The sequence below is a fragment of the Pinus tabuliformis genome, chromosome J, assembly GCF_031772625.1.
Source record: "Pinus tabuliformis cultivar Carrire ecotype Pingquan chromosome J, CPIR1, whole genome shotgun sequence".
Taxonomy (NCBI): Eukaryota; Viridiplantae; Streptophyta; class Pinopsida; order Pinales; family Pinaceae; genus Pinus; species Pinus tabuliformis.
The window spans coordinates 1,281,380,254-1,281,391,703 of NC_142295.1; the positions used below are offsets into that span (position 1 = coordinate 1,281,380,254).

An 11,450-nucleotide genomic window follows, 5' to 3' on the forward strand; every position below is an offset into this window, starting at 1 on the left:
CAAACATTAGAGGATATGAATAATGTAATTAGAAATTTGTCTAATAAATTGATTAAATTGGAATTAGAGAGTAAGAATTCTCAGAGGAAAGTACAGCAAAAGATAAATTTTAATCCTCAATATAGAAGACAACCTCTGCAAATTTTGCAAAGGGAGAGAAAAGATCAAGATCAGATTCAAGCACCACTGTATTTAGAGGCAGATCCTGATGGTGTACCAAAGCGTTCCAAGGATCATGATGACCATATTTTCACATTTTATGTAGTAGATGAAGATGAACTAGCTGTTGAGGGAGAAGGATATATTGAAACAGATGACATTTATGATGATAATGAAATTGATGAATGTCGGAAGCGATTTTCTAATTTTATGCAGGAAAAATTACATAAGAAATATGACTTGCAATCAAGGAAAATGTCTAGAAGTCAAGAAGATGAAGGTGAGCAGCAAGTTCCAGCTCCCTTATAGAATGCAACTCCACAAGAACCATAGCGTACAAAACAGTTAGATAAAGGAGAGCATTAGTAGAATACAAATGGAAAGACTCAGATACTTCAAGGTAAGTCTTCTCAATATAGAAGTGACAAAATTCCTTTAGAAAGAATTGTTTCCATTCCACAAGAAATTTCAATAATGAAGAAAACTGAAGATGAAAATGAAAGGAATACTAAATAGGTTCATATGTTTAGTCTTACTAAGGAATTAGAAAAAATCAGAATTCAAGTGCCCCTCACAGAGTTGGTTAAAACACCAGCTTATCAAAGAGAAATTGCAGAGTTTATCAATCTATCTCAGAATGTGAATATAAATGACATTTTGAATCTGAAAGAAGATAAACCAGTAGTGGTTTTTGGTCCACATGTGGAGGAGGTAGATTCCTCAACACCTCCTTTCTACATTTCTCTATTGATTCATGATTTCCTCTTACACAATTGTATGTTTGATAAAGGAGCTTCACATAACCTTATGCCATTATCAGTGATGATACATCTAAACCTACAAATTACTAAACCGTATAGAGACTTGTATTCGTTTGATTCAAATAATTTCAAGCGTTTTGGGGTCATTAAATATATGGTGGTGTCACTAGCCTAGATCCTAGCTAGAAGCTTGGTAATGAATGTAGTGGTAGTAGATATCCCTGTTAGGTTTGGAATGTTGCTATCTAGGTCATGGGGAGCCAAATTGGGTTGTGTTTTGAAACTAGAATTTTCTTATGCTGTCATACCAATTTTTGGTGGTGAAGAAAGGAGGTTGTATAGAGAAACAAGATTTAATTGAACAATCATAAATAACGAAGCAAGTAATTCACCTATATATAGCCAGGAAAAAGATGACTTTTCTTGCTTCATGCTGCATGACAATGCAGAATTGGCTCAAGATAACCAGAGGTAGCTTACTTCAGCTTGTGTAAATACAGAGCTGCAAAAAGAAGGGGTGTGGAAGTGCTTCCTTGATGGACCCTATTCTAAAGAAGAAACAGGTGTTGGTTTCCTTTCATAGGATGAACAGATTCAAGATCACAATATTGGAACCCAAAAGGAGCCCAAGCTGGTCAAGTTGTTCAATGAAGTTTCACTTAATTATGGAGAGACATATTAAGATTTTCAAGCAATATACTGATATTTTGGCTCGGTCCTTTGAGGATCTCAACGCATATGAGGAAAACATGTTCAGTAGACTTGGATGTCCTGCCAAAGTCATAACAGACAATGCTCAAGTGTTCAGTTCAAGTAAGTTTGTTGCTTTTTGTCAAAAATATAATGCTATTCTATCTCATTCAACTACTTATCATCCATAGGGAAATGGATTGGCTGAATCCACTAACAAAATTTTGATATCCTTTATAAAACTATAGTAGAGAATCTTGATGGTGAAACTCTACAGCTTCCTGTCAATGGGTAGTACCTCAAGATATTTCCAGTTCTGAAGCACAAGCATACTATCATTGTAGATGCCAGAGTGAATTCATTGTACAAATTCCATATAATTTGAATTGGCTAAGAAATATATGACTCCATGCCTGAGGTGAAGGCACTGATCTGCGGTTCTTAGTTCTTCTGTGGCAAAAGCATTATCCCTAGGTGGAGCCAGATGTTGTAGCATCCATTTTTATTTAAGTTTATTTTTAGTTTTATCACAAAATGAAAGAAAAATAAAAAATATGAAAGAAAAACCAAATATTATGTTATACGAAAATAAAAGGAAATGCAGAGATTTGAAAGAAATGGTTGATTTTATATTATTAATGGCTTTTTAATGTGATGAACCCACGAGAATATCTATGTCATCCGATCAATAGGACACATATCCAATGGTAGTCGCGCAATCAACTAGAATGAGGTTTGTTTCGGAAATCAGACGCGATGGTGTATGAAATGCAATTTAATCCACTGAAGTCTAGATCAATCACAACCATTCATTGAAAGGGGCGAGATTCGATAGATATCGTGTCGAAAAGTAATCGATTATTATTTTTAAAATCGGACCCAACAAATCTTTAACTGTCAGTTTTATTTCTTACCAGGTCCATGGGTAAGTCAACGGCTCATTGAAAAAATAGACGCGATAGGGTTTAGTTCAATAGGTTTAAAGTTTCATTAAGTTCCAAAGGATTAGACTGTCCATTGAATGGGTGATTGGATGGTGATTGCGCACAACTTAGGTGGACATGATAAGTTTATGAACGAGAGTCTAAATCCTTTTTATTTCCATGGTAAGCTATATTCCACGTAAATTAACCAATTTCGTTGTTTTAGCAAAATAACCAAAGTTAGAGGCGGACGACCAAAACTTCAAAGGAACGGTGATTGGTAAGGTTTCTTAGTGTTTCTGCCAATCAAAGCACTTCCGATATATATGTGGACCATAAGGGTTCTTTATGTTCTAGAAAATTAGAACGTTTCTGATACATACGTGGGCCCAAGTCCGCACACAGAGTTTTGTCAAAATGCAGTTTGTAGTGTTAAAACAGTTTAACTAATTATCAGAACATCTACAGAGAAACTTCATCAATAGCTAAGCCACAAATCCGAACAACGAGCAACCATCATCAGTTTTATAATTTCCGTTACTTCCTTTCATTTTGTTTTCTTGAGAATGAGGTGTCTTTTACCCTCTGATGTAATATTCTGTAGTGATTTTTACTTTAGGAAATTAGGAAATAGTTAAGCAGTTTGACTGTTTTGGTGATTAACAACTGTCTCATAATGTATAAAAAGAGGAAAATTTACAAAGAAAGGGTTCAAACTTTGGAGAACATGGAGACTAGGCCACTGTATTCTTGACAAAATTGTTGATTAATGAAAGACTCATAAGTTTTCCACACATTGTTGGGTATGATTTTGTGACTTCTCTGTTATGTGTCATCATATGTTTTCTTCCTTTAAGTATGGTAATGAAGTTGCAAGTCTTTATTTTCTTATGTAAATGAAGTTAAAATCCTTTAAAAGAGTGCTACTATACCTGAAGTTCCTACCTATGCAATTCTTATAAGTTACAGATAGTAGTTTCTGTGTAAGATAGCATATTATCTTTAACTTCTCCAAGTGTCACAGATAGTAGATTATGTGTAAAACAACATATTGTCTATGAATTCTTCAAACTTTCTTCATTGATCATTTATATTTAGCAATAAAATGGAATCTAAGATTTTCATGTCACCTAAGTATTGAGGGTTAAAAACCAAGTCTTTCAGGTCCTTCATTTGAGAATACAACATACAATTAAGTGACAAACAAGTGACAATAATTATAAACATTAATGTCTTAAGCACAATTTCTACATAGCCAGGAAATTGGCTTCTTAAGGGACAATAGGTAGATCTCTATAGCCAACATTACAATAACAAAATAGGGTTAGACAACCCTTATGACTCTTTTACAACTACATGCTCCGCACCCACAAAATGCAGAGTCTTTACATTGGAATTACAAAATTGACCAAAATCTGGGCTCTAAGCCCCAAAACTTCCCTTGGAGGATCCCACGCCCAACAAGCCCCCAACGCAAACATCATGAATCACCCTCGAGTCACTCTGTAGGTGCAGAGACTTTTGCATGAATACCTCCCAACTCTGACTGGATCACTGCAAGTTCGTCAGCGCATTGAGCAGCTGCCTGCTGAACTTCCTCTACACGATGTTCGGTGACTGTTGTCGTTGATCTGCTGCCCTCAATCCTTTCCTGAGTTGCTTGCAGCTGCACAAGATTTTCTCAATGGATGTTGTAATGGTATATGCCTCATCAATCCATGGTTGTAGGTGTGCTTTCAAAACTACCTCTTTATTCCAAGCAACATCCACCTGCTCCTTGAGCGCCTTTGCTTGTTGCATCCTGGCGAGCCTTTGTGTAAGGGAAACCATCTACGTGATGCCTTTTACCTTGTCACATCTCTGCTGCAGCTCGCACACCTCTATCTCTAGGCACTCTATGTTCGGGTCCTCCTATAGGGTGGTGAGGACCTCGAACGACTACTCAAACAGCTTCATGCAGTCTGTCACTACACTGTTAACCACTGCCATTGATGTTGTGATCGAGGTGGTGCATTGTTCCTTAACCTTTGACGGAGTTGAAGGCTGCACCTTCAACTGCAGTTCTGCTATCTGAAGGTTCAACGCCAACTAAACCTTGGCCATTTCAGCTTTGGCGTCACGCACCCCTGCTGCTAACTTTCGGACGCGCACCTCCACCAATTTCTCTGCTTGGATGGCCAACTCTGGGACCATCTGGTAGGCTTCCTCCACTAGCTACACTATCTGTTTGTTCTGTTCCACGACCTCATTGCATTGTAGGCTCAACTTCTCAATGTTGATGCATTGCTCGCTCATCGCCTATAGTGTGCAACAACTCAATTCTCAAATTGCCAAGTGTTGTTTGTTGGAGAGCCATTTGTAATTTATAGTGCCTTTTGAATTTAAATTCGACCGTTCCCCACACATTCAGTCCATTAATGCTAGATTGGCAGCAGATTTTCAAGAATCTAGCCCCTAAACTTCATCTTAAATGCCTACCGCCCACTCCATTTGGTCTCAAAGAAAGTATCACATTGTGAACAGTGACTTTAATGATCACTTTCTAGCAGACCCACATAGCAGCACAGCTAACCTTGCTCTATCGCAGACTCTGTGACACTTCGCTACTGCGTATAGTCCTGACATTGCGTAGTTCCCGGGCAGAGTAGTTTATAGTCCTGCACCTCCTTTCAGCTGTCTGGAGCAATAAGACTGTGCTTCTATTAGCTAGTCAGATGGCTGGGCCACCTGTGTATGGCTTCAAATGACTACCATTTACTTTTCTTGGGAAGGGTTCTCCATTTAACTTTACCAACTATATCGCTTCACCATCTGTAACTTCCTTAATAAAATATAGTCCCAGCCAATGCATTCTGACCTTCCCTGGAAATTTATCAAACTTACTATCATATAACAGCACCAAATCATTCACCTTGAAGGTGCAAAGCTTAATATGTCTATTGTACTATGCCTTTTCGTGTTGCTTTTGGACCTACTAGTGAAATCCAGCCAAAAATCATTCTTCTTCAAGCTCCTCCAACTGTGTGAGCCTCTCCTCCAGGGCTCCATGATCTGTCATACATCTAAGCACTACTATGCATAGACTAGGCATGATGTATTCCATAGGCATTACAGCTTCAACTCCATAGACAAGTCTAAAAGGTGTATGTCCCGTTAGTTTCTTGCATGTCATTTGACAAGCCCATAACACTACAGGTACGCATAGGTCCTAATCACTTCGTTTCGCATTGCATACTTTATTGAATGCATTTGTGTGTAGAATCTTCTGTGCCATTTCTCTTCCTACATAATGTCTTCCCAACATTAAGAGCTAGTTTCAAGTTCGCCCCCCCAAAGCATGCTTATTGATCAGGTCTTTCAACACAGAGTACATGTGCATCTGTGCAGGTTGGGGCTCTTTTCCATAGGCCTACGTCCACTTCACTAGATGCGCATGCAGGTCATCTTGTCCATTGTAATTGTCTGTCAGTCGCACCTTAGGCTTCCCAAATCGTGTGTGCTTCATTCTCCTACATTTGCGCCAGTTGTCAAAGCTTCCTTTGTGCATACCCCACCATCTCGCCGGCGTGGCGCGTAGTACCCAGTCCAAGGCCTGGAAACATTGTTTCTCTAGAACCTCCCTTTCAGATGCATCTAAGAAGGTATCTATCTCATTTAGACCATCATAAGTACGCATATCCCTTGCTTCTGTTGACATGCAGCACAACAACCTAGTCACCATATTACAATTTAGTGTTGTTACATCATGTAACCGATTCTGCCAGCACTCTATTTCTTCATCAAAATCTGAAGTGCAGGAGCTCTCGCGTTCCCATGTAATCTGCCCATCTGCAATGGGATTTACCCAATCTTGGTCTTGCATTGTTATCTTGTAGATGCAGTGTAAATCATCATCGCTCTCATAGTCGTGGACCGATTCTATATAGCACGATCCTTCAGCAAGGTCCAGGGGTACAATTACATGCAGTGACTTCTTCTCAAAGATCATTTTCCACTTCTTCAGATTAATTACCCAGTTCATGTCAGTGGCCCAATCAATTACTAAGAGTGTGGGGTAGGGATTGTTTTCATCAACAATCTCTATCACTTCGAAATCCTCCAGCACGCTCACTCCCTCAATATCCACAATTATTCCTGCAATCGCCCCATGGGTATTATTTTCTGTTGGTTCGCCATCCTTAGCTGAATTGGAGACCATTGCAACATAGGTCTCCCCATTTGCTCCCATGTCTGTTTTGGCAAAACATTCACATCTGATCCCAAATCCAAAATTACTTGATCCATTTCATATTCTCTGATCTACACAGTAAGTCTCATTTCTCATCTTGTCCTTGTCTTATGCTTTCCAATCTTCCAGACTACACGTGGTTCTCCTGGCACAGTCCCAGCGCATCTGTTGTTGAATTCTTGTAACCCTTTTATAGCCTTACTATCACGTAGTAACTTCATACATGTATCAAGGAAAGTTTTCAGCATGGATGGGTCCATTTCATGCTCCGATTTATCTTTTATTCCTGAAGTGGAGACATTAGCGAAGCTCTTCTTAGCTTTCATGAAGGTTTCTCGAGCGTGCTCCAAATCAAACTCTACTTCTTTCATCGAAGCTTTGCAAACCCAAGTACTATCTTCTGGTTGTTTGCCTTTGTCATCTCTCGTCACGATTCCACTTCAGAGCATAATGTTTACATTTGGGTCTTCCTCGTGCGGCTCAAACCTCATCATCTTCAGGTTCTGAGTAGGGGGAGGTGGTAGCGCTCCTTTGTTGTGTATCCCAACTATCATCGTAGGATAATCTTTTGTCTTATTATCAAAAAACATGTAGTACTTGCACAACGGGTGTGTTGGATTTGTGCAATCGTGGGCATAGTGTCTTGGCCCTCCACAATTGTAGCAAATCAATTGTCTGTGACCTCTACTAGGTCCTCCTCCACCTTGGCCTCGTTCACGCCCCTGAAATCCCATCCGTGCCATTCCTACATTTTAGTTGAAGGGCCACATTTTGGCCTGAACTCTATAGGTGGGAGTTTTATCCATCATCAACTCATAACTTTTGCAGGTATGCTCGTGATATCCCACCGACCTACAAAAGTTGCAGAACAACTGTTGTGAATTTTGTGTGTACTTCTGTAACAAGTGACAATTGTTCGTGGCATTTTTTCCTGCTATTTGGCAGATCATGCACCACAAAGCAATCACCGCACTAGGTCCTGCTTGAGCTTTTGGCCTTAAAGGCATCGGTCCTCCTCCTACAAGGTAATTCGTACAAAATGGGTAGTGGTCTTTGTCATGACCCTGACTCTTGCATTTTACACACCATGCTTCTTCGTGCACTTTTTGTCAAACCATCCTATCATGTTTCAGACTCTACATCTCAAGGCATAGATTCTTCAACTACGTGTGGATCTTCTGAACTCCTATGTTAGGATCCTGCATCAGGGTCTCATGTAACCTCATAGTAATCTCCAGGGCCTCTTCCTAAGTTGCTATCTTCTGTTGCAATAGCGCACCACTTAAATGTGGTAGTAGCAAAGCTACAAACCACTCGTGATGCTGTCCATCTGTCAAATTCATATTGGCTTTGCGAATCATACATTTCATCCTATGATCCAGTTCCCAAGGAGTCTCACCTAGTAGCATCATAATCTCTTTAAATCCAATGATTGATTGTGCTTCAGACTTAGGCCTACTAAATTATTTATTTAGTATTGTTTGGATATCCGCGACTCCCGCATTTGGATTATCATTGGAGTACTTAATATACCAGGTCAGCACGCGATCCTATAGGGCGCTAACCAGTGTCGCTTTCTTTATATGGTCATCTATAACACCTTTTTCTTCACATACAGCCCTTACAACGAACCAGAATTGGTCCAGATCCTCATTTCCCAAAACCTTGAACACATGCAGCTTAACTGTGTTTGCCATATTGAATTGCGGTGGTGGTGGAGGTGGTACAGGTGAAGATGGAGATGATGGCAGTGAAGTTGGTGGTGGTGTGGGTGGGGTTGGTATTCACAAAATTCTTTGCCTTATCAAATGAATAGCACTTCATGAAGAGACCTTCGCAAGCTCTTCATTATCCCCTCGTGGAGGTGAAATCAAGGTGCTATTTTCTAGACCCTTATTTCCTTCGTTCCTGTAAACCTTTCTACTTCGTGTAGCCCCAAAAATCAAGGTAACTACATAACCCACTTTTCACACAAAAACGTTTTAATCCAAGTATTCAAAGACTTTATGTACTTACCTTGCGATCCTTTGAGAAAGTGTCCCTCTACCGCGCTGTAGCTGACTGAGTTGTCAACCGTGAACTCAGTAACGAATCCTCCTATAATATAATCAAGCCAATGGTCGACGATGCACATGATCTTATACTTCGATGCTTCCAACCTTCACACTAGCTCTAGGGTCCACAGAATAGGATTGTCAAGTTTCCACCTTCCTTGGATATCTGCTAGCTTCACGATCCACTTGTATAGCTTAGTATGGAAGGATGGGAAAAATATTTCATGGATCTCTGTATACAGGTAGTTGTCTAGCCTCTCTTCTTTTGATAGTCACAGGTTTTTGTTCTCCTGCATCATGAACTCGTGAATTCTTCTGTCTAGCCAGCCTTCAATTTCTTTCTTGGTTGGATTCCAATGATACGACATCAGAAATCTCTATGTAGATTTTGGTCCCGGCAATGGGACCATTTGTTGGCTTATGGGGGCTTGACCCAGGTTCGGAGTTATTTAGCTAAACAAATCCGTACACTACTGGCCCTTTCGACATCAACCCGCAAAGCACAGACTAAATTCTCACCCGAAGCAGTATGGGGGGGTGTTGGAACCAAGTTTCCACACCCTTGAGATGTTTGTGATGTCGGTTTAGTCCAACTAGGCGTGCTTTCGTACAGGTCACTTCATGCACTATTCTAACCTTCAGTACCCTCACAAAGTGTCACAATCGTCTTTCACACATCCCCAACTAGGGGTTGAGATGCTTTTGTGCTATTATGGCAGTGAACTGTGCTATTCGCCAAGTATCTTATTAATAGGTCTTGATTATCTTCGCATAAACAGAAGTTCTAACTTGCATTCACTTAACAATAACAGTTATATATATCTGCGCATCATATAAACAATAGAAGTGTAATTCATACCCAATATATTTGATGCATAAAATAGGAAATAAATATACATAACTGATAGGAACTTCTCTTTATTATTGCTTCCAAATGATTCCAGACTTTGACTCACCTTCCACACTCAGCTACAGGGGTCTACACACTCAGTTGCGGACTATTAGGCCTCTGCGCACTCAGCTACAAGGGTCCGCGCACTCAGCTGCGGACTACTAGGCCTCTACAGACTAAGCTGCAGAGCCTCTTCCTACTCTACAACCCAAAAATAGACTTTACACTTCAGATCTATCTCGCATACATCTTCATTGTTCAATTAGATTCGCTACTTTAACTTCTTTGAGCCTAGCTCTAATGTCTATAGCTCACATTACAATAACAAAATAAGGGTGAGCAACCCTATGACTCTTTTACACCTATGTGCTTCGCGCCCAAAAAATGCGGAGTCTTTACATTTGAATTACAAAATTGACCAAAATCTGGGCTCTAAGCCCCAAAACTTTCCTTGGGGGATCACGTGCCCAACACCCACACCTTCATTGATCTTGGGGTTGCCATTAATGTGATGACTAAGGATACCATGGTCAAATTTAATCTCCAAGGATAATTAAGGAAGACCACAATAGTATTGCATCTTGTAGGAAGACCCACAGTAGCTCCTAAGGGAGTTCTTGAGGGTGTGATGGTATCTATTTATCCCTAGGAGTATCTTGCTAACTTCTTAGTTCTCCACCCCAAAAAAAAATCAATGGTTACCCTTTGATGCTTACATAACTTGCAGGGCTAGTAACATGACCATTAAGAATGGGTATTTGTCGAAAAAAATGGTCTTGTACCCTCCTACTCAACCAGCCCTAGAGCATGACTTACCCTTATGGTTGGAAGAGGAGGAGGAAAATGAAGTATACCATACCACATCCTACCCAATCTATACCCTAGATACTTTTATAAGAGGTGGGAAACCTGATGGAGATGACCTAATTGATCAAATCCTCCAAAACCATACCCCCAACACCATGCCTCTCGATGAGCTAGTGAAGAAATATGAAGATAGCCCTTGGAATGATTTGTGCCTAGTTGACTCAAGTCCTACTCATATCAAAATGGTAGAATTTTGGCCATCTAAAACATTGAAAATCAACCCCTCTCTCTTAACCCATCAGGAAGAGAAGTTGTGCAACATGTTGAGGGAGAAATTGGATGCCTTTTCCTGGAGCTATAAGGAAATGAAGGGAGTGCACCCTTCTGTTATAGACATTTTTGTGCCTTACAGCATTGAGCATGAAATGTCCATAATCTAAGGGATCCAAAGTCCCTAACACATGTTGTTCCTACCCCTAGAGGAACAAGGCTAACAAACCACAGCAATTCACAAAATTTCTCCACCTGAAACTGCTAAAAAACAAGTCAATTCAGGATCATGTCAACTGCTCCACTGACCATCTGCGCTGAATGTCAATGGCTCCACTGGCTACCTGCGCTGAATGTCAACTCCAACACTGGCTACCTGCGCTGAGCAAGATTGGACAAGTGGCAGACTCATTCCTCAAGGTGTCAGAACCCAGGAAGCTTCCAAAATGACACTTGCCTCAGGGAATTCGACTGGTGATGAGTAAGAGGTTGCAAATATCCAAGTGGAAGCAAGAACCTCCAAGTGGACTCAAGAACTGATAGAGGGAGAGGACACTAGTCAGATCTCAAGCTGACTCATCCTCTCTCCAAACATCTATATATGGATCTCTTCTCCATGAGATCTAAAGGCTGGAATTTTGTTATTGCAAAGAATTGTTGTTGGTT

General features: G+C 40.3%; 1 pseudogene; it reads right to left on the reverse strand.

Moving 5' to 3' along the window:
• LOC149231927 (small ribosomal subunit protein eS4x pseudogene) overlaps nucleotides 1-4,363 on the reverse strand; it is a 69,862-nt pseudogene extending 65,499 nt beyond the window's left edge.
• Between the last annotated feature and the right edge of the window lie 7,087 nt (nucleotides 4,364-11,450).